This window comes from Gambusia affinis, linkage group LG01 (assembly GCF_019740435.1).
Source record: "Gambusia affinis linkage group LG01, SWU_Gaff_1.0, whole genome shotgun sequence".
In the NCBI taxonomy this organism is placed as follows: domain Eukaryota; kingdom Metazoa; phylum Chordata; class Actinopteri; order Cyprinodontiformes; family Poeciliidae; genus Gambusia; species Gambusia affinis.
The window spans coordinates 15,676,662-15,699,979 of NC_057868.1; the positions used below are offsets into that span (position 1 = coordinate 15,676,662).

General features: G+C 39.7%; 1 pseudogene; it reads right to left on the bottom strand.

Annotated features, from left to right (window-relative positions):
• Positions 1-347: 347 nt before the first annotated feature.
• LOC122821555 lies at positions 348-20,494 on the bottom strand (annotated as a pseudogene).
• Positions 20,495-23,318: the final 2,824 nt, after the last annotated feature.

A 23,318-nucleotide genomic window follows, 5' to 3' on the forward strand; every position in this document is an offset into this window, starting at 1 on the left:
GAAATCCCTTAATCTCCTGTGGCAACCATAAAGGTGTGCAAAACGCTTGGTGAAACCGGCGCCACCTCAGCGGTTGTGGTAACTTTCTGGAGCCAAAGCGCTGGAAAGAGGAGGACTTTCTTAAAGAGACGGCGGCCCAATTTCAAGGTCCTAAATTACAACGTCAAATTTCTTTAAAGTCATATTTGATATACTGTACACAGAAAGTAACAGTCACTTTAGCGCTATAAAATGATACAATGTGGCTGGAAAACATAACACTTTCCAATAACAATAATTCCTTCATATGTCAAATGTATTTAAATCTGAGCCTAGTTGGAGATAATTACAGCATGAGTCAAATAAGGTGACATTTTATTTACTTGTTTTAATGAATAAAAAAATATTTCTTTGGACATACAGTCAGTTCCTATTTGCGGAGCAAATAAGACATAAAAAAAAAAAACAGTGACCTCCAAATGATGTAAAATGGAGCAAGACAATGAGGTAAATGGCAAGATTTACAGTTAGGCATGCCCCAGATTCACAACAACAATAATATATAAATCAAGACACCTAGAAGAAAAAAAAACAAAAACAAAACAAAAAAAACTCACAAAATCTGCAACAAGAAAAAAAACTTTTTTTTTTACAAGACACGTTTTGCCAGTCTGGATTGCCCTGTGTTCTCTAGCCTCATTAGGCTTCAGTACACTCCAAAGCTGCCCAATAATGCTGCTGGTATTTTACAGACTGCAATTCTACAGTGCACAGAGACTAGAACACATTATCTGACCACCAAGCACGAAACACAGAGTTTGGAAGGTCCAATGCAATCATCATGGCAAAAAGCACCACAGCCTTGGCACATGATCATGGCTTTGAGGCGACATGAGCACTTAAGTGCTACTTCTTCAGCTGTAGTGTCTGTAAAAGCTTGAATACTGAGTGTGGCGTGGCTGGAGGCCAAGCGGGGACGCAGCTGGAGTACGCCATCAGCCATACCGCGGGAGAAACCACCGTTATCCATCATTGACACATTAGCTGTGTAACTTACGACTCCACCACTTCCACCTTGTTTAGGCAACTTTCCATATATTTGGAAGGGAAGGGAGGATGATGAAGACGAGGGTAAAGGAGAAAGAGGGGAAGGGGAACTGGATGAACAGGGAGTTTTGCTGTGCTCTTTCTTTGATATCCTTGTCAATGTCATCTCCATGTTGAGAAGTCCCTCCATTGCTCCTCCGGTTAAATATCCATCAGTGGAGTTCCCTGGCTCCTTTTTAGTCACACCAGGTACGGTAGATACAGACTTGGCAATGGCCTGGCAGGAAGGCCGTGGACCAATTTCGTTTTTCACACCAGGTGCAGGAGACGGCTTTCTCTGATGAGAGTGGGGATGCTGAGACTGTGAAAGCTGAATGTTAAACTTAGTACTGGCCATTGCTTCAGCATGGTAGGTTTCAGCAGGAGTAGAGGGGTTGTTGGACATGATTTGATCAGATTGTTGAACTCTGTCTGGAGTGTTCCTCTGTGAACGTTGATGACCACAATACTCTTTAATAACTCTAGATTCTAGAGCAGCCAGAGACACCTTCTGACTTGCCTTTGGATGACAAAGAAGCTGAAGAAATGGGCAGAGAGGTAATGACAGGGACAGCCCCAACAACTAGTTGGGGCTGGAGCTGAGGTGCATCTTGGGCACCTGTGAAACATGAGACCAGACTGTCTGTGGGTGACTTCGGAAGGTTATGAGTTAAATCTGAAGTAGGACACTGGACAGAAAACTCAGACCTATGGCCAGCTTCAAGATTCCTTGGTTCTGGTGGTCTTGTTGGTTGACCAGGTAATATGCTAAAAGCAAGCCTATTTGCAGAATGTGATGGTAAAACCTTTTCAAGAGGCAGACTGCCTTGTAGTAACTGTGTGACCAAAGGGTTGTTGGCTTCACGGAGGACACAGGCCTGGCCGAGCTTGTCAGTTTTTGGAGGCCACTAAGCCATTTGGCTGAGTGACAGGAGACTTTAAAGATCCACAACATTCCCCTTCAGTATAGGTTTCCTTAGAGCTCTGACAGTCTTCTCCAATTTCCACTTTTAAAGCAATGCTTTCTTTTTTTCCTTGTGAACAAGTACTAAAAGAGTGGTGGTCTTGGGAATGAGGCTGATTGTCATGCAGACCTTTGGGGAAGCAGGGCTGGATGACCGTCTGACCTTTGTGGCTAGACAAGTAGCTCTGAATCACTGGCTGCTGCTTTTGAGAAGAAAGGCTACAGATTACCAACTGGCCATTTCGTTGGTTGCTCAGCTGCGAGCTCCAGTTGGGGTCAGAATACTGCTGCTGCTGCTCATCCTCCTGAGTCTCATTTTCACAGTCTGAAGCAGTTTCTGTTGAATCGCTGTGCACGCCCTCTTCGTCATCCTTCTGTCTGAAAACGTCAACCATCTCTGCATGTTTTGGAGAAGATACCGTTTTTGGCCATGTGGCTAAATGAGAAAATTCTTCCCGTGGGTCTAAATGATGTGAACTGTGATGGATAACACCACCCAGACCAACCTCCTTTCCCTTTTCTTGTCCTTTGGTCCCCAGTGTTTGAATAACGTCCACGCCATGAGCCCCAAACCTGGGAAAGGAATCCGGGATTGAAGTTTGGGTTAAGGTAAGTTTTACACAACCTGGATCTGCCACTTCTGAAAAGGGAGCAGTAGACTCAGGTATTGGGCTGTTTCTGTCTGACTTGGTGGCTGATGACACCGACTTGGAGTCAGGCTCTGGGGGAACTGTAAAATCCCCATCTGTTAACTCATTACAGGATCTCAGGGGTTTGGCTGACGTTTCCCCTATATCCACTTGAACCTTTGCTGCCATGCCTGGTCTGTGTTGATGAGGACTTGCAACTTGTGGTGACATGGAAGCTGATGTATTTGACAATGAAGGAGATGAGTGGGATGTAGCTTCTACATCGAGAAGCTGTAGTTGTGTTCCAGACGAATTAGGTTCTGAAGAAAATTCCTGCTCTTCAATCTCACCATCTCCTCCTCCTCCTCTTCCTCCTCCTCCTCCTCCTCCGGGCTCGATTGGTCCTGGGTGCTCTCTTGTTCTTCGTTGGCTGCTGCTATCCGATAACCCAGTAGAAGACCACAGCCGGACACGCTAGACAGCCTCGCGTTAGGGCAGGCTTGCTGAGCTGGCCTTGATGTCTGCAAGGTCGCCGCCTGCATTCCCGACCTCCATGAGCATTCGGTCTGGGGCACGATCCTGGGGCAGATCTGGTAGGTGGGGTGCCCTTTGACCCAGGGAGGTTTGATTCTGGAAAGTTGAATCTAGTACAACAGACAAAACAGCAAATCAGTATTTCTCCAGATAGCAGCATACTTTTGTACATAAAATATTTCTTAGCTTTGCAACCAAGTCTTACCCGGATAGGTGGCACCTTGGGTTCTTCGGTTGTCGGCAGCGGCTTCTCTGAACAGACACTGTCAATTGTGGTACGAAAGGACCGACGGTCATTAAGACGTGCCCTTTTTTTCGGAAAGCTGCAGAAAGCGTCAACCTCATCTTGCCTTCTCTTCTGTTCCTTGAGCTGAGTAATGAGCATGGGGGTGGTAGCTGGACTAGCCGACGGACTGCTCTCACGGCTGCTAGTGACGGTCCCTCCTGTGATAGAGGTGACCACAGAGGCTGTATCATCCAAGGGATCAGCAGGAACGGTGGCACTGGAAGATCCTGAAGAGGATGACGAATCCAGACCTGTGGTAAAAGCTCCCTGTTGTTCAGAAGAAGAGGGTGATGAGGCAGGTGAGGAGGCAGGTGAAGAGGAAGAACTGGATGAGGAAGATGGCGAGGTGGTGGAAGCTAGAACAGGTGCAGCTTCCTTAGGGAGCAAAGAGGGAGTAATTTCAGTCTCTTCGTTTGCACTGGTGGATGCTGTGCTGGGACTAGGACTTGGAAGAGGAGTAGGAACTGCCAATGTTATTGGCTCTGGAGCGGGAGAGGCCTTAGGCTCTGTCACAGTACTCTCAAGAGGGAGCTCCACACCACAGTCAACATGGAGAACTACCTCTCCTTGAACAACTGTGTTGTTGGATGTAGGAGAGTCGATGGACACTGCTGCTATGTCCAAAACAGCAGTAGTGTCATCACTAGTGTCTTTTGATTGCAGAGCTGGACCCGTCTTGCAAAGGGTACGGCGGGCCCTACGACGCAAGTCAGCCCGTGTGCGTCTCCTCATCCTGCCGTCTCTCCTTCGCCGACCCACACTGCGTCTTTTCGGGACACCGGTTGAGACGACGTCAGCATCACTTTCCAGCACAGTTCCTGCAACTTCACTAGCTTCACTCATGAGTTTTAGAGACTCATCTCGTGTTAAGCCAGACCTAGAGGTGGACACGGTGAGTTTTAGCAAATTGTGGATTTATATGACCAATATATGACAAAATGTCAGTGATGATAAAAACATGCAAAACATAAACACAAATTAAATTGTAAACTTATGCAAAACAAAAATCCGTATTTCAATAAAATGAATATGATCTTACTTTTGCCCATGGTATTCTTCAAAAAATTTCTCTTTCCAAGCCTCTACTTTTTTCTCTTTCTCCTTTTCCTGTCGGAATCGGACTTGCATTTCATGGGTGAATTCACCTAAAAAAAATTTTTTTTTTAAATCAAACACATTTAAAGGTGTTTAATGTAAATTGGGCATATTTCTTGCAAAGTCTTGGCCTACCTGCCTTTTATTGTTAAATCAAAAATGACTTTGAAAGAAGTTTGAAAAAGCTTTGAAAAAGCTTTGAAAACGCATTTCAAGCATTTTAAACGAAAAGAAAAATTCAATTCAGTTTATTTATATAGTTCCAATTAACAAATGTCATCTAATGCTTCTGAATCGAATTGTCATCCTAAAATTAGCAAGTGAACCACTAGACATTTTAACTAGATATTTGGCTCCTTAGTGCACTTTAAAAAATTCTTAATTTCCAGTAGGAAAATGAATGCAATATTGTACACGTACTGTATTAATAGCGTACTGTATGCTACAAGCCTCAAAACAGTATGTCATTCTTGACCAAAACAAGTCAGTCAGAGCCACCATAATGAACATTTCCTACTTTTCAAACTTCGATTGACCTCAATGTCGCTTCCTAGTGACTCAATTGAAGCTTTACAAGACGTAAACCTGGAATTGATATACATCTTTTAAAAATTTGTGTCTGCCTTTAACATCAACGGTAAAATTGGTTGTCATAAAATCTCACTAGTGGAGCCTGAATTGTTTGTAAGTAATTAAGTTACCTTCAGCAAGCCTTTCTTTCCAACTCTGAGAGGCATGGGTGAAGAACTCATTGTTAAGAGCTGAAGTACTTAGGCGGGTCATACCGTCAGGCCCAATCTAAAAGCAGGAAAAAAAAAAAAAAGTCAATCAATGTTCACTTTTTTGTCTGACCAAGATATTAAGACACTTACAGAAATGCTTAAAATGAAATAAGTGTAAAATGGAATATTAAGAATGTATTTGCTACATGTCAATTTATTTAATATATCTAAAATAATTGAAAATCATCAAGTTTTTTATATAAAATCTTTCTTGCCTAATAAACAAGTGTATAGTGCATTGGTATAAGGTCTAAAATAATTGTGCTGTGACAGTGTGCAAGTTGAAGGTAAACAGTACATATCCTCATAAATATTAATATTTTAACACAGACCACAGATGTACAAATGCAACATTTGTTTATTGAGATTATCAATACTGCCAAATATGATTTTATGGTTTCAGCATAGATAAATTAGAAGATTTTAAATAGTTTTATCTTTAAATTTAAGATTTTAAGGAGCTGGCAAATTTAGTTTGTAAAAGTTCAAAGAACAATCTTCACAGATTGTTTTGTTACCATAGTTACAATCTGATGCTGTCCGTTTAATTTTTGAGTTTGAGCTCTAGATTGGCCAATTAAACTACTCCCTTCTCCCAGAATTTACTTAATCCATGTTGAAATACTGTTAGTGGTGCTGACGTTCTTAGCAGGAAGAGGGGCCCCTAAATCAAATTCTGCTCAAGGCCCCGGCCCTGTATGACGAGCTACATCCGCTGCACTTTCTGTTGGATACAGAGGGACAAACTGGAAATTTAATTCATGTGGCTTTAGCAGCTCTTCCATTTTGTGTCTGTTGAGTTTTTAATAAGGACCACAGAAACCATTTCGGTTGCCTGAGCTTTACGGGTCAAGAGTTTTTGATCTCCGGCTGACTAAGTGGACAAAACATTTGATATGGTCTGATGCAAAATGTAACCCGGAAAATAATGAAAATAATAATAAAATAAAACCAATGTGATGCTGAGTACGAGGCGAACGTGAAAGCCGAAGGTCCCTCAACGTAACAACACGGGGGGGCAGGTAAAGCCTGGTAGGCCACCAAGTTTATGATACACTGGGGGAAACCCTGTACAGTTATGCTGCGTGACAACCCATTTGCTTTGTTTGTTTTTTTTTCCCCTCAATAGTTTAGTTATTTTTGAAGTCCATGTCTCCCTGTCTTTTCTGATGGCTCACTGAGCTCACTGAGCCAGGTCTTAACACATGTAGAATTCATGCAGCAGAGGGAGCAGGTGATCCAATGAGTGACCATCCTAGGCATATGAGTAGCTTCTCCAATGCCAATGCAAGTAAGTAGTCTCCTCATTTACCAGTGGCGCTAACCCTAACCCAGTTATGGCCTATCAATGAGACCAGTATAAAGCCTCCTGTGACTGGGAGATACCCACTGCTGGGTGTGCAGTAGTCTCTCATACCTTGCTGTAATTTTCACCTTTTTACTAAATCACAGAAAAAGGACAGAGAGAGATCTTGTATTTTGTCAGAGGAAACTCTACACTAAATGAACAAAAACACAGTAACCTACTTGTCGATCCACCTCAGGCAACAGCTGCAGTAGCTGCTGCTGTGAATTCGAGGGAAAAGCTGAAAAGGTCCGAACATTGATGAGTGCTCTAATGTTGGTGTTGACCAGGATGGACCCAGGCGTTTCAAAGTCTATGTCTACACCTCCGCGACTCTTTTTCATGGGCCCTGAGACAAAAAATTAAAAATAGAAGAAGAAAAAGGAATGAGCTCAACTTGGAATACATTCAACAGAATCCAAATGCAAACAAATGACATCCTTACACTTTACAAGACAAACTGGTCCAGTTAAATAGAATCAGCACAAATTCTCTGTACAGTCCACACAGGAAGTATTCACAGCACATCACTTTTTTCACATTTTGTTATGCGGTATGAATGGTATGAATCTTTTCGCAAATTTCCACTCTGGGTGCCACTGGTCAAATGTGGGTAAATGTGTGAAGTGGTGTGTGATTTTGAACAACACCAGCCATCTTGGGCGGTTTGCAACTTAAACAAAAAAAAATAATAATAATAATAATTGTGTTAAGTTTGTATTCCTGTCCAAGGCTCGACTTCCCATCTGGTGTACTGGACAATACCGAGTGGGTTGATGCACACTTTAACCAAAAAGGTGTAACAAAAATAATTTTCACCGACTGCAGCGGCCCATTGGTTGATTTTCTCGAAGGACATTGGGTTAATCCAATGAAAACCCTCAGTCCTTCTTGGTCTGCCACTCGATTCTTTTGAACGGCTTTATGTCATGAATAGTAGGACTGCAGCCTGCAGCACAAATGTCAACAACTACTGTTGTTTTTATTTAATTTTAAAGTATTTAATCAGCAATACACTATAAGATTGCAATTGATAGAAATGGGTGGATCATTTTTATATTTCATGGTGGGTTTTTTTAAATATTCATCAGATTTTTAAATGGAATGGGTGAGTTCAACTCTGCTTTGTTGCAATTTTTTTCTATTGCTAAAATATTTTCAGTAAAAAAAAAATAATAATAAATGAAACACAGCATTAGTTACAGAAGAGCAAAGTCATTGACCACAACCGTGACAATATTTTCTGAAAAATAATGATAATTTGAGAAATATGTCCTATTCGGCCCCATCTTCTGACTCGGGCAATCTGTAATACATTCTCTATATTTAAAAATACAGTTTTCAAGTAATGTTTAATTTAGCAAAACAGAATTTCATTACACAGTTTACGCTTTTCACATCTTTACCTGTAGACACATGTTCTCCGTTGACTTTAAGTGGCGTGAGGACAACACGGGGCATCATGACAGCCTTCTTCCTTTGTCTTCCTGACTGTAGAAAGCAGGGAAAACAGAAGATGTCAGAACTTCTATCCTTTGTGCACACACATTAGGCAAGTGAGCATTTTAACCAAAAACATGTTTCAGATTTTTCAGCTCCAAGCTGCAAAAACTATGCTTTGGATGTGAAAGTAAAAGGACAACTTAAACCTCAACCCCACTAAGCTAGTAATGCTATAAGTTCCTTCAACTAAGAAAATGTTAAATTGCAAAGTTCATTCCAAATATTACAGCAAATGTTATGGTGCCACTGAGAATAAGGGCTGTTGTGCTATGGAGCAATACGTAGGTGCAACATCCTACCTTGAAGATACATACAGCAACACCAAAATAAAGAAATGGGTTCACAAACAGCCAGAATATATCTGAGATGCATGGAACCCATTCCAACAAAATGTCATGTTACTATAACCGAGCATAACAGGTCCCAAACATTTTACTGGGTGAGAAGTCAAAAAAAAACATAAGTAGTCTTCAGGCCAGTGTAGTCTGAAACTGAATGACATTTGATGTCTTTGTGCAGAGTGCTCACCTGTCTTGAACGGCTCAGTCTAGTCTGAGCGTGTTGGCTTTGCTGAGGATCCGTGCGTCCCTGCTGTCCTGTTGCCCTGCTGAGACGTGTCTGAGGGTGGGTGGTGGGAGTCTGCAGCTCTGTGGAGCAGGAGGCACTGGATGAATTCTCATCCACTGATGCTATAACCCAGGAAAAATAATATTAAATTAAGCAAGTATTATTTGACACAATATCTATAATAGTTTCTAAACAACCAAGTGACAGCACCAAACCTGTGGAAATTCTGGTGAAGTTAGCAGTTTAAAAGGAACAAACATACCAGTAGGTGGGTCTGTTCCACTTCCCCAAGTTTGACTCACAAGTGATATTATTTGGACAGTGTTGACTGCAACCATTGCAATATTCATACTTGTGAGTTTGTGGGATTTGGAAAGACTGTCAATGTTGGCTGTAATATAAAAAAGTGTTACTTTATTCTTAACAGACAGTATGTTATGATTAGAGCTAGGTAACAAAACAAAGGCAATACATATTGCAAAACAATTTTTTCCTCAATAGATATGAGAAAGGGTAGATTTAGGGATGGGAATCAAGAAACGGTTCTTTTAGAGAACCCAGTTCAGTTCCTGGGAATAGTTAAGCTGCTTGCTTAACAATCCTACTCATCGGTTCCATTACATGTGACACGTTTGCGTGATGACGTATTGCACATGCTCTGTATTTTGCTTTAGAAAATATCCAAGACATGGTTATATTTCACAAAAAAAAAAGATGTTACTAAGGCCAGTTGCAAAATGTCTTGGGGCCTCATGCTTAAAGCGTGTGTGTGCACAAAAAATGTGCGGCGCCATATTTTACGCACAAGTCGGCATGCATAAAAATTTACTTTGCGTCAAAGTCTGCGTAAATATTTTCATGCCAGCACTTTTTCGTGCGGCAGCCACGCAAACTTTTTCTGTGAACAACATCAAACTACAAAGCGGCAAAACTCAAATAAATACACTAAAATCTGACTACCGTATTTCCCACACTATAAGGCGCACCTAAAACCTTCAATTTTCTCAAAAGCCGACAGTGCGCCTTATAATCCGCGTGCCTTATATGTGGACCAACAGGTCTCCCAACTAAGCAGCCGACTTCATTTTCCCCGTAGAAGAAGGGCGCGCGGTGCATGCTGGGATATATGACTTCTTGTGGCGTGCCGTTTCATTTACATTGGTGCGTTTGTGTAAAGACCCCAAAATGGCTCCTTTTAAGAGACACGCTTACGACGCAGTTTAAACTCAAGGCGATCAATCGTGCAGTAGAACACGGGAATAAAGCAGCAGAGAGTTGTCAGAACGCTGGTTTGTGATCCATTACGGTAATAAAGTTTGACTGACCTATCTGACTGATGTTGACATTCCCTTTAACGCAGCTCCATTTAATGGATGCATAACGTAACCCCAGCCTCTACTGTAGCGTCTCTTCTATGCGCTTTATATGAAAAATGTTTTAAAATAGGCCATTCATTAAAGGTGCGCCTTATAGTGCGGAAAATGCTGTACATTCAGTGTTATCTAGACCAAGAAGTATCGAACTCGATGTTTTAGGGGTTTTTTTAAAATGATTTTAATATCTTATTGTTTAAACTAAACAACGAAACTGAACCACATTTGTCCTCGGAAAATAAGCTAAAACACAAAAAATAAAGAAAGCTAAAGTAAAAGGATGCAAAAACCTCACTAGAATGCAAAAAATATATTATTGGTCTGTGCGAAATGCATCTCTGGGGTAATTTCATTCTCACTAAAAAGACAATAAAACATGGTTGGATCAGCAGATTAACTCCAAACAGGTTTGATTATGTTTAAGGTTGATGGAGGTGTGGAGACAATCACACATATATAAGTAGCAGCATAAAGGTGAGCTGCTAACTGTGGAACGCTTTGGCTCTGATGGAGAACATCAGCCACTGGAAGGATTCAGAGGGAGCGATTGATCATATTGATCTGCTGGGAAATGTTGATGGTTTATTAGTGTTTAGATTAATCCAGATGAAACTTATAGAAGGAGCCGTGCGGTACCGGTCCAGCTGCAGTCATCCTTCAGTGGAACAGCCAGCTTTGCACCTTTACGGACCGAAAGCATCTCTTTTCTGTAAATTTACAACTTATGCACAAAAGTGCATAAGTTGATTCCACTACTTATAATAAACATCCACATTCCCCACACAAATGACTTTCTGTCTGTCTTTAAAACCCAGCTGGACGCTCTGCTGTTCAAACAGGCATTTGCACCATCTCTTTATTTACTTATTATTATTATTTGGATTTTTTTTCTTTTGTAAAAATGTATTATTTTTATTTTTGTGAGGCTACCTTATGTTCCCTGAAAGAACCTTTTAAATAATATATATAATTACTATTATAAATACTTATACTGCTACAAACAAGGACGTTGCCATGGTTATTGCTTCATGTGGCGGCAGACTTCCGGGTATTTATACTAATTTACATTCTATATGTATTTATGGAGGCGACAGGGTGGACCGGCAGCTGCGCTCTATTTCCAGCAAATCTGGAGGATGTATAAAGGAAAGGTGTTCTGTTCTATGCACTTTTAAGACGTAAACTTGCCATCTTCATAAAATCTTAAATTTAATTTGTCGTTTTTAAGACCATAGTTGAGTGTTTAAGGATTGTTGGAACGTCTTCTAGTAACATATAATTACCCACCAACATTTTTAATTACATAATTACAACGTCATAAAACCGGTAAATCCCACTGAAGGGCTAAATCCCGTCACTGAAGGGTGTACTATGGTCCGTCACTAATGAATAGGTAGTATTTACTTATTGAATTTATAGGTAATATTTACTGAGCACTAATATGTTATTAGATAACACAAAGTTATTGCTAAAAAAAGGCAGTTTTTATCAACATATTTGACTACCTGTTATGAAATCTTTCCATTGAACCAGTTCTGATAAGTTAAAATATCCTCACTTCAAAAGTATCCAAAACTAAGTAAATTAAACTGAAGATCAACTATGGAAAATATAGATTCACTGCATATGTTTTCAGGTGTATGAAAACGTTCAAGACTGTTAAAGACTCAACACAAAAACATGAATTAATGATGTGTGTATTATTGAGTTACCATCATTGTCTATGATGGCTGCTACAATCGCTTTCTGAGGAGTCACAGCTCTCCTGTTCAATGGTTTCACTGGAGTCAACAAGGGCAACAGCAGAACCCGCCACTGAGGTACTGCAGCTTGAAGTTGGATGCGCAACATTTCCCACTGGCTCTGGTGGAACCTCCGACTCTGAAGTTGGTTTTGTCCACTGGAGGGCATTTTTCTGCAGAAAAATGACACAAAAGTGAGGTAGCACTGTAGAAACACAAGTGATACAAAACTTGACTTTAAAAGGGCTTTTGGGACAAGTAAAAGAGCTTTAGCTACTGGTCACATGCTAGTGGCTAAACTGGCGATTTGTGACCAAGATTGTAAGCTAAAACTAGCTACCTGCAGCAGCAATGCAAACCAATGCATTACTTCCATGTTAGGTTGTTAGAGTTACTTCATTTGAAAATAGTTGTAATTCCATGTTATTTTAACTTAAGCAGGTAAAACAATTTCAGACTGAAGTACCTTGAGAGTGAACAAGCTCATTCGTCCAGGGAGCTTGAAGAAAATGCTGTTCTTGACCCGGTCTCCCCTCACTTGAGAGTGTAGCATGGTGACCAGGCAGGCCAGAGGAGCGGTGCCACTGCAGCCACACGCACACAAATCAACTTTTAGACTTTGCAGAGATGGTAGAGTACGTTTATGTTTCCACCATTATCTTTTCATAATACATCAAGTCCTTTTAAAATGTAAAAAGCAAATTTGAAACTATTCCACATTTTGTTTGATAAATCTTGTTTGGTTTGGGTAATAAATTACATAGTGCCATTTACACTTTATGGATGAGCATGCAACTTATTTTCCTTTGGCTTTAGTGCCAAAAGAATCCTCTTTTTGAGGGAGAACTGTGCAACGGCTTTAAATTGGAGCTGGCCATTTATCGCATCATTCATCATTTATCAAGATAACTTTCAGCTTTGACAGTTTTACTATTTTCTCCAGTGTTTGTTCAATAAAAGCATCTGTAAATAAATGTGAAAATACAGTTACTGTATTTAGTGATATAAATCACACTTGTTTACATGTCCTAAATAAACTTATTATAAATAGGAATGCTATTCAAGAGCAGCAGTGGTGGGACATAACATTTTGTTACCGTTTTATAAATCAGAATTTTTGCATGGAAAGTGGCATTTGCAAGTTTCAGGCCAGGTTTTGTGTGTACGCAAGCTTTATAAATACAACCTCTAGTCCTTATAGTATTTACCAAATGTGCATTTGGTCTGTCCCAGTTTATTTCTTTTTTTTTCTTCTCTGAAATTCTGACACAAAAACGATGTTTGTAGCTGAAATATTAGCACTTCTAACTTAGTAATGTTGTCTTGGACTAAACAGGATTGTGTTCTGGAAGAGAAACTTTTATATAAAGAAATACTTGAGTTTTATAATGGTGTATGAACCAAAAAGCAAAACTCTTAAGTTGTTAAAATACCACCTAAATGTGGCTTTCATACTTGGTCAACAAGTTGCACTTGTCGAGCGCGAGAAATTAACAAAGTCCAAACCTTGTTAAAAAGAGAACAAAACACAGCTTTATTTCATCTGCAGACGGAGAACCCAGAACAGAGACCTGACTAGACAAAGGAATCACTTCTCTATATATACTGTTTAATGCCCTTCGCACACAGACAGGGTGTCAAAAAGGAAATGTTATAGGTAATAAAAGAAAAAAAAAACTGCTCCAATTTCAACATTTACTTGAAAACTATGAACGTACCTTCTGTTTATAGTTGGCAGCAATCGAAGTTCATGGAGACAGAAAGAAAGTCAGTTATTAACACAAAAATTTCAACAAAAAAAAACTTGGGACAAAATTCCTGTCCCAAGTCAAATAAATCTGAAAAATTTTGACATGTTTGAGCATGATATTTGAGGTCGCTCAATTGTTCAATTAGATGACTTTATCATACTTTCACACAGAAGAATATGTGGTTTAAAGATCCACCATGGCAATTACGTCTTAAAAATGACTTGCAATTAGTGAAGCAGATTCTGATTTGCCACTATAAGCTAAGTGCACAATGTTTACCTTCCAAGACAATCAAGAGCCTTGATTTGACACCTGCTCACTTAAAGGAGACTAGACAATTGTAGTCTGAAAGCACTTAGTAAAGTCTGAAGTTAATCCATCCAGCAAAACTGTGATCCTGTGCATTTGTGTCTGACCTCATTTCCTTCAGCCCCTTGGTCTGGATGACATGGAGGATTTGTTTGGGAGTCATGGGTGCATCAGAGAAGTTCTCCAGGACCTGGAAGATAAATTTTTTGAAGAACACAGTTTAAAAAACTTTAAACTTTGTGCAGTCCAGAGGAGGACTCCGAAGGACATCTCTATCAGACCTCTATGATGTAACACAAGGCTGTCCAAAATCAGGCCTATGGGCCAGTCACTTGAATGTATTAAAGGCTTCCATGTTTTAGCACATTTGACTCAAACAAATGGGTAGTCGGCAGGTTTCAGTAGAATTTGATAACATGCCGAGGGGCTAATTAAGCCATTTGAATCTGCTAGGTTGGAGCAAGAACACAGCTAAAATCGCAGGACATCTGGCATTGGCGTTGAGGATGCCCGATTTCACATATACATAAACAAAAATACATACAAAACGAACCTTAAGCACAGGTCAGAAGCAGGTGTTTTGATGAGCAGACAAATCCTTCCATCTCTATATTGTTCAGTATGGTAAATAGATCAACATGTCCATCCAGAGAAGTACTGACATAATGATGAACACCTTAAAATGAACTAGTTACTACTTCAGGATGCACACGTATTACACAGCAGTGACGGGTCGGTCGGGAATATTTCGACTCGGGATTTCGAGATAGACTGTTCCATATATTTTCCCCCTTTGCTGCTCAGCTCTCACTCTGTGACTCGGCTCAGGGCAGAGCTTTGTTTTGATTAGCGAGGTGGCCTTGTGGCCAATCATGTGTGAGGATATGGGACCAGACCGTTATGTGAGAACAGAAAGTGGAACAGACAACAGTGGTGAGGAGAAGAGTGCAGCATCTGGTTGCAGTTTAATTATATAATAATTGTGAATTATGGGTCTGATCATTAGACTTGCTTCCAGTGATTTTTTTTCCTTTCGTTTTGTGATAAAAATGTAAAGTTTGATTAAAATATTATACAAAAATCTTTTTAAAATCCTGCTTTTCTAACAGAACAAACATTTAAAATTAAGCAAGTAAAGGCTTCTTTTATAGGGCACACAGAATGCAAAATGATTTATCACGCAAAACATATCTAGCCCAGTCAAGCTAAAATATGGGTCTGCAGACAATAAAGTGAGACGTTTGGGAGCCAAAAAAAGCCAGCTCTTCTTTGGGAGCCGTGTCACAACAACCACAGGGTTTCCCCCAGTGTATTATCTCCACTTTCAAGCAAGACATAAGGTCATATAATCGACCACTGCATGCGAGAGTGAGTAGCACCTCACCATATGATCAGAAATGCGCGCCTCGCTAACAGAGAACACGACAAGTTATACATTAAGGATACAAGTGAACGTACTTTGAATCCATCTTGGGTCAAAGCATGTTTTATTTTGAACTTATGGGATAAGTTTCACTGTATGTTTATTTTAAATCTCAGATTAGTTCAGGAGGATTTGATTTTTTAATAATGCACCTTAATTAAACAGATAATTTGAAATACAAAGAGTCAATAAGCTGTTATTGGGATAGCCCAGCTTTCCTCCTCACTTTACGCTGCCCTCTGAAAGTGACAGAAAAGACAAACTAAGCTAGGTTTATAGTTGATGCATTGAACTGGGCAAGAGCAGCATCAATTGAGCTGCACCTGCCCGTTTGCTTCACCCGCTATTGTTTTGTGATAAGGGTGCACCGATTTATCGGTCAGCCAATTTATCGTGAAGTCGATCTTATCCACCGTTCTCATCTACCTTGGTGAAAAATCGGAATCGGCAGGTTAAGCTTTTTAAAAGATCGGTTATCAGCGATCGGCCAGAAAACTACAATTAGTGCACCCCCATTTTCTAACTTATGATGCTTGCTCGTGCACCTCAAGATTTTTGTGACTAACATTTTTTAACGTGGAAAAAATTATGGGTTGTTAGTGGACTGCCCCAATGCCTCTAACACAGCACTTAGCAAGTCCTCTGGGGGAAATCCTTGCACTGGTTTCTCAAAATGCTTCATCACAAATGATTTACATTGGAGAAAACATTTTTATCATTTCTCAAGTTTCTCTAGCAGTACTGTCAAACAGTCAGTCACCAATCTTTATTATTTGACTCCTTCAGCACACAAGAGGGAAACAACCACTTAGCTACTTCAGTTCTTAATTAATTTTTTTTTTTAAGCATGGATTCACAGGTTGTGCTCATCATCACAACTTGTAATTCCTTCACTAGTAAGATACTGACAGCAGCTGGATAAAGGTCCACCATAATGAGTCCTTGAACAAGCTAGCATAGGTGTGTGGCCTACAAAACACATTCATTACATTTTTTTTTTTTTCCCCTACCAGGGGGTCTTTTGTGGGCTCTAGTGTCCCTTATTTGAAAGCAGACTGACAGGAAGGGGGAAAGAGAGGGGGGAAGACATGCGGCAAACGCTGGCCGGGTCCAGAATCGAACCCGCGACTGCCGCGTCAAGGACTGAAGGCCTCCAAATGTGGTTCGCCCTGTCCCCTACACCACCACAGCACGCCCACGTTCATTACATTTAATATACAAAATCATTCTCAGACATTGAGATCTCATTTAGGACCGTGCCGTTTTAGGGCTACGTCACATGTATGTACCATAATTTCCGGACTTTAAGACACGACTTTTGTCTCACGCTTTCGACCCTGCGGCTTATACAACGATGCGGCTTATTTATGAATTTTTTCTAACGGCCAGTAGTGGCGCTGGAGCAGAAAAGGTAAGCGTGAGACAGCTGGAATATATCTGTAGAGGAAGACTAATGTAACATCGTGCTTTCTGCATGAATAAAATTAGCTTGAACAGACCCTCATCATGGAGAATGCAAGAAGAAATGCATATGATGCAGCTTTCAAGTTAAAAGCAATCGAGTTGGCCGATAAAGAAGGAAACAGACACTGAGGAAGAAGACTTCCATGGTTTCAGTGCACAAGAGGAAGAGGATGACGGCTCTCCGTGACTTTTAACCGTATGTTATTTAAACCAGCCCTGTTAGTGTTGTTTTGCTACATTGCTGCTGTTCAGAAAGAAAAGCTACGGCATATTATTAAAACTTTAAAAACACTTTCTGTGCACCGTCTTTCTTTGTAAATATCTCATGTTTCAATGTAGGCACATGCGGCTTATACACCGGTGCAGCTTATGTATGTACAAAATGGGTTTCCTTTAAAAATGTAGGGGGTGCGGCTTATAATCAGGTGCCCTCTATAGTCCGGAAATTACTAAGTTACTGTCGGTCATGCACTCCTAACTCGGTGTTTACATTAGCACTTCAGACTAGTGAAAAAGGCAAGAAGCAGACACGTAGTGGCACAAACATCCATCTTTGACCCTGAAGCAGAAGAAGCGCAGAACCCTGAACAAATCTTCAAGCCACAACCACTGAAGGATTAAACATTGCATATCTGAGACACATATATGTTATTAATTCAAACTCTGGGGATTCTGCTTCAGGGCAGTGTGTGTCATGACATCCAGCAGCTGACATCAGCACAAGAATTTGGCACAAAGACTATTTTTGCCATCTTTATTTAAAATATACGTTTGCAAGGTTAGAGGAGAAACATTTCTCTCAACATGTTAAAAAACAAAAACAAAAAAAAAACGCCAGAGTGTCTGACATGTTTTAACAAACACGACATCTTTTCAATGTAGACCATCACTTTCAGTTTGCTACAATTTTGACAGAAAATCGGCAGATATTGTGGGTAATATGACATGAGACACAGGACTAGTGGAAGCTAACGTTCAGCATTATCTTGTGCTAAGTGACAAATTAATGTACATGCCGGACAACAATACAAAGCACAACACAAGATATTATTATGTGCTTACAACACCATAATTTGGAGACTTTTTGTGGACAGTAGGGACAGAAACTTCCTTCAGTCCAAGTATTTTGGCAAATCCTGCCATGTAGGTTTCAAAGAACTCCTTCCTAAACCGAACAGCGCAAACTACAACTTTCTATGGTAATATCGCAGGAACATTACAAGCAAAGATAAAATGAAGCCACACAATTCTATTTTCTCTGAGTGGGACAAAATTCATAGACAAATGCTCTCTTTTGCAGGTGAAAACAAAACATTTTCCTATTTCGTCAGCCATTGTGCAGCATAAATCCACGGCAGAACACACTGCATCTCTTGTAATGATGTGGGAGGAGCTCCACTTGGGTTGCCAGGTGAGGGGCTGCGCTTGGTTTGGGGTTAGAGATGTACCAATATGATATCAATATCTGTGAAAAAAATTTTTGATTGTGTATCGGTGGCAATGTGCCTGAGGCATAAGGGTTGATCTATTCAATCCAATTTTATACTTTGTGCTCAGGAGGTGTAATTAATAGGCACAGCACAAATAAAAGCCCCAAACTTTCAGAATTAAGTTTATTACCATTTATGTTAAAACAATGTGAACATATGTATGCCCTATATTTGCACACTTATACTAGCGATCATCAGAGTTTTACATAAATTTAAATGTCATGAAATATTTACTTTATTTGAAAAACCAACCTCACCCATGCGTTTTCCCTGCCAATGGCCGAGTTATAGTCACGCTTTTGAAAGTTTGCATTGTGCGTGCGTGAGCCAAAACAGGGGTACGGCATTTAGAGTCAAGGCGATCGTTGGAGCTATATACTCATAAAATTAACCTTCATAGAGGGTTTATATAAATGACACTGCAAGGGGACCGGCTCTGCAAGAGCACCTTCCAAATCGTCCAGTTTGTGTGAAACTTGGCTGTGATCTACGTCAATTTACAAGATTTAGAGGCCCAACCAGTCACAGGAAGTGACTGGTTGGGCCCCCAAATCTACTCTGTTTGTACTTATGCCTCTGGCAACTGTGCCCATTTCCTTTATTTTGGGAGATCAGTAATCAGCTAATACTTGCTTACTTGATTCTGATCTTATCTACCTGAGCAAAAGTCTAAAAATTAACCACTCTCCTCTTCTGCTCTCCCATGAAAGAAGTTTGACTGACAGACCCACCCACCAGATCATGTCTGCACATTTGCAGTTAGCAGTAGTCACCCCACTGTTAGCAAATTGGTTGCTACATTTAGGACGTTTCAGACAAAACAAATTGGCAACAGCCAAAATCATAATCAACATGTCGGACTTTTTAAAGATTGGTCATTGGCAATTGGCCAGAAAACTGCACCCTTATTTGTAATCAAAGAATAGTTTGAAGACCATAAAGTGAAAACTTGTATTTAGCTATGTATTTGAAAAACATGTCACTATTTAGAAAACAATGTCTACAAGAGCATGTGTGGTGTCTGTTACTTTAAATAAAACCCAACCAATAGCAATATTAATTTTGCAGCTATGCTAAACTAATACAGGCCTTAACCTGACCACAAATCTACTGTGTTTGTACTTATGTGTCTGGCAACTGAAAATTTTCAATTACAACCTTTTATGCACCTCCTCAAAACTGTTTTTTTTTTTTTTTTTAATTGGGTGTTGCTTTACACGAAGGTTACATTGAATCCAGCTCTGGTGCTCTATTAACAGCAAGAGTAAATTCTCAAGACACTTGAAGACGTTAACCTTGATAATGGTAAAATAGCTTTGCCCTCAAAATGTTATTTCCAAAAAACAAAATTGCTTCACATACACCCATAAATATGTGTTTATACCAAATTACTTTGGTATTTGAGTCGCGTTGTGTGCCTGTTTGTGCTATATTTGCGCATTGAGGCTGTTCAGATGCTCAAAAGCGTCGAGCTACTGGCTAACTAGCTAGCTAACTAGCTGCCTAGCAAACAAAGACCTGAATAAGAAGCGGCTATTTTGTTACCAAGCTTTAGGGGTTTCACTACGTCGCATTTTAATACATTATACAAGACACGTTTTACGCAAACAACAATCGTAAAAGAGAAGTAGCGTTCGTGCTAAACACAAAGTATTTGTTGGCAAGATTAATTCTCGCATTAATATGATTAAGCTGCTAGCTGCTAATAGTTGGCTAACTAAACACCAGAAGCTAGGATGTGGTCGTGAGTGGAATGTCCACAGGCAGCAACGTGTCTGGATTAAAATCGTTTCTTTTCTAAAACATTCATGGTTTACATGCAAATAAAGTCTTATTTAACATTCGAGCTGCTTCAGCCCAGGTCCGCTCCTTCTTTCTCTTTTGCTTGTCCTTCATTTCTTTAGCGTTCGCCTCTGCTGGGTGGCTACTAAGCAACCTAAAAGCAATCGCGACTGAACTGTTCAGCAGCGGCTAAGTGTAGTCGAAGAATAGGCTCTTTTCGACGCAAGGCAACGCTATTGTGCAGTAGTTGCTGGTGTGTCTGCTGCCGAGTTTAAACCAACACTACAAACACATCTTCCTGTCGAGGCAGAGTTACAGTGTTAGCAGCCGTAGTGTTGCAGGACAAGCTAAGTTCAGAGGTCAAATCCTCTGCAGGAATGCAACAAAGCCTATCCGCCTCCAGGAAATAGGCTGTTTATACTGTTGTACTTTATAACAGAGCAATGGAGTCTGCTTACTCTATAAAATACTGTTTACAATTTAAAACGTAACAGATTTAAATGTGAATTACATCGGAACAATTAGACAGGAAGCAGAAATACAATTGGGACAAATTAATTCTAGAACATGTTGATAATTAATGAACAGTAGGCAATTAGAAATTAGGTAATTTCTAATAATTGGATGATACAAGCAAAGATTATTGAGATATTATGTCATAATTATGGTCTCGGGATAACGAGATACTATCACAAAATTGTGACTTGCTGGACTCCCCATTTTTTAGGAATAAATTATTCAGCAACAAAGCAAAGTAGCTGACCTGCCACACAGGACAGTGACAAATTATAATCACAAAGAGAATATGGAATAAAAATCTGAATCATCAGTCACTGTGTGCAATTATGCCACTACATACAAAGATGGCACACCACATGAGAAACAGACCTCTGATGTTTAAATGAACCATCAGCTCTTCTCTTTAAGCCATTTGGTAAGCTAGTTCACATTTCTTCTACTTTGTAGACAGTAAATGTACTTTCAGTCAGTCAAAGGGGTTAGGAACTGTGTGTTTGAACTTTTAATTTCTGCAACAAGGTATGATGAAGTAGTATTGGCCAAAATTTTACCAAGAATATTTTGTCTCATTTCTAGTCCAAACAATTTCTTTACACTTAAAATTATTGCAATATCAACAAAGTGTTTTGCAAATTGGGGTAGCTGATTAACATCACAAAAGCTCAAATAATACCTCAACTACAAAAAAGAGGTTCTATGGACCTGAAGAAGGACCAAAATTGAGGGTAGAGGGAGGAAGTTCAAACCATCTCTTCCATCGATGGAAATGGAAGAGACATCAACGGATCGTCTCTTCCATTGATCCAGAGAAATAACTCTGGAAATAACTGGACAAACAATTCTTCATCAAATAAAGAACATTACGGACAACCATAAGGAGCCCCGTGGGGGACGTTGCATATGTACTGATCAGTTCATGCAGCATCTTGAATACTGAAAGTCATTCTACTGCAATTTAAGGTTTTTGTAAAGTTTTTTCATGTCTTTTAATGTCTGGTTAGTGAAATATCTGCAGTTTTATATATTCTTCTTTAAGATAAAAATGCACCATAAACATATGTGCAAAATCCAAACATGGGCTTTCTATCTCTTTCTCTTCTAAGAAATAAACAGAAACTTTATATAAGAAGAAAATAAAGAAAGAATACATTCAAACTATGTTTGAGTTATTTTTTTTACAGGATAATAAAGTCATCTGACAACTTTGACAATGTTTTTTGAGTTAGTCTGGTCATTAAAGGGCCGTTTTCATGCGCAGTCCTATCTCAAACTTACACAAACATTCATCAAAGACTTAAGGATTTATAAGCACGTTTTCACTGCGTCTCTTTAAGGTATTTGCAATTTTAAGTCAACATTTGTCATCACTGTGATTGTGTACAAAATAGGCCAGGGTATATTAGCAAATTTATTGCGAGGGAATCCAATATGTATTGCGACAGTAATACATATTGGTTTATAATCGATAGTATATATAAGGTGTTTGTTTTATGCTGGGATAGCATTGCTCTTGGTTTAACAACTATTCATGAAATTATAAATTATTTTTTTAATTAATTTGATTGCATTTTTAGCAAAGTTTTTTTTTAATTCACAAGTGTAAATTCAATAGAAAATTCCCTTGCTTTGTGACTTTTAAATTTCTATCTTTTCAACTACTTTCAGTTACTATCTCAATTAAAAAAACTGTAAGGCGATTAAAACATATTATGAGTGTATTTTCCAAATTTAGTTAATGTACATGATGTTGTTATAACCCCTGTCTCACGTTGTGACTACTATAATATCGCACACTGTTCTTTGTATACTTGTTGTACTCAATCCTTTAATAAATAAGGAAGACGAAATAGGAGCAGCTAAATATTTTCTCGTGTTTAATGTCTACAGGAAAGTCGCCCTCCCCGTTGTTACGTCACTCTCCCAGAATGCCTGGGTTCCAGCGCGGTGTCCCACTGTCCAGGCCCAAACTCCAAGAAACAGCTTTCAAACTTATCCCACTATGTCGTCGTGAAGCGCAAAACGAAAGCTGGGCAGAAAGCTGGAAAGACATGCATCCGGTGAGTACAGTTGTGTTTTCGTCTGCCTAAAGAACCAAAGCTGTGTGCCTGGTCTGTTTCCCACAAGAAAACTGGATAATTGAAGTCACAACAACCTTCGACAGAAGTTTTCAAGCGTTCATCTTTTGTTTATGAATAATCCTCCTACTCTGGACCAAGGTCTTCCGTTTGTCAAAGACACGCTAGTTGTTCTTTGGAAACACCTTGAGAGAAACCTGGCGTATTACGTCTAAACAGACGAGTTAGAAATACGTTTGTACAAAGTTAGTTTCCGCAAGCAGGCTAGCTGTGAAACTTAGCCTGGGACTGGGCTTCACAGTCAAAGATTCGGCCGAGAGTCTACGCCGTAGCAGCGCATCAGTTTAATAACAAGCTTTGAATAGTCTGACTTTGTCTTCTGGAAACTCTATAGGGACTAAAGGTTTGCTAATGTTACTACGTCACTCACAGTTGTGATCATAAGTGTGCATACTTTGGCGGAATTATTTATTTATTTATTTATTTATTTATTTATTTGGCTATTTTTCTAGAGGACATGAATAACATAAAAAACGTACTTTTCAGTCATGGTTACTGGTTGGGTGAAGCCATTTACTGTTAAACAACTTTGTTTACTAGTCTTAAAATCATAACGACCA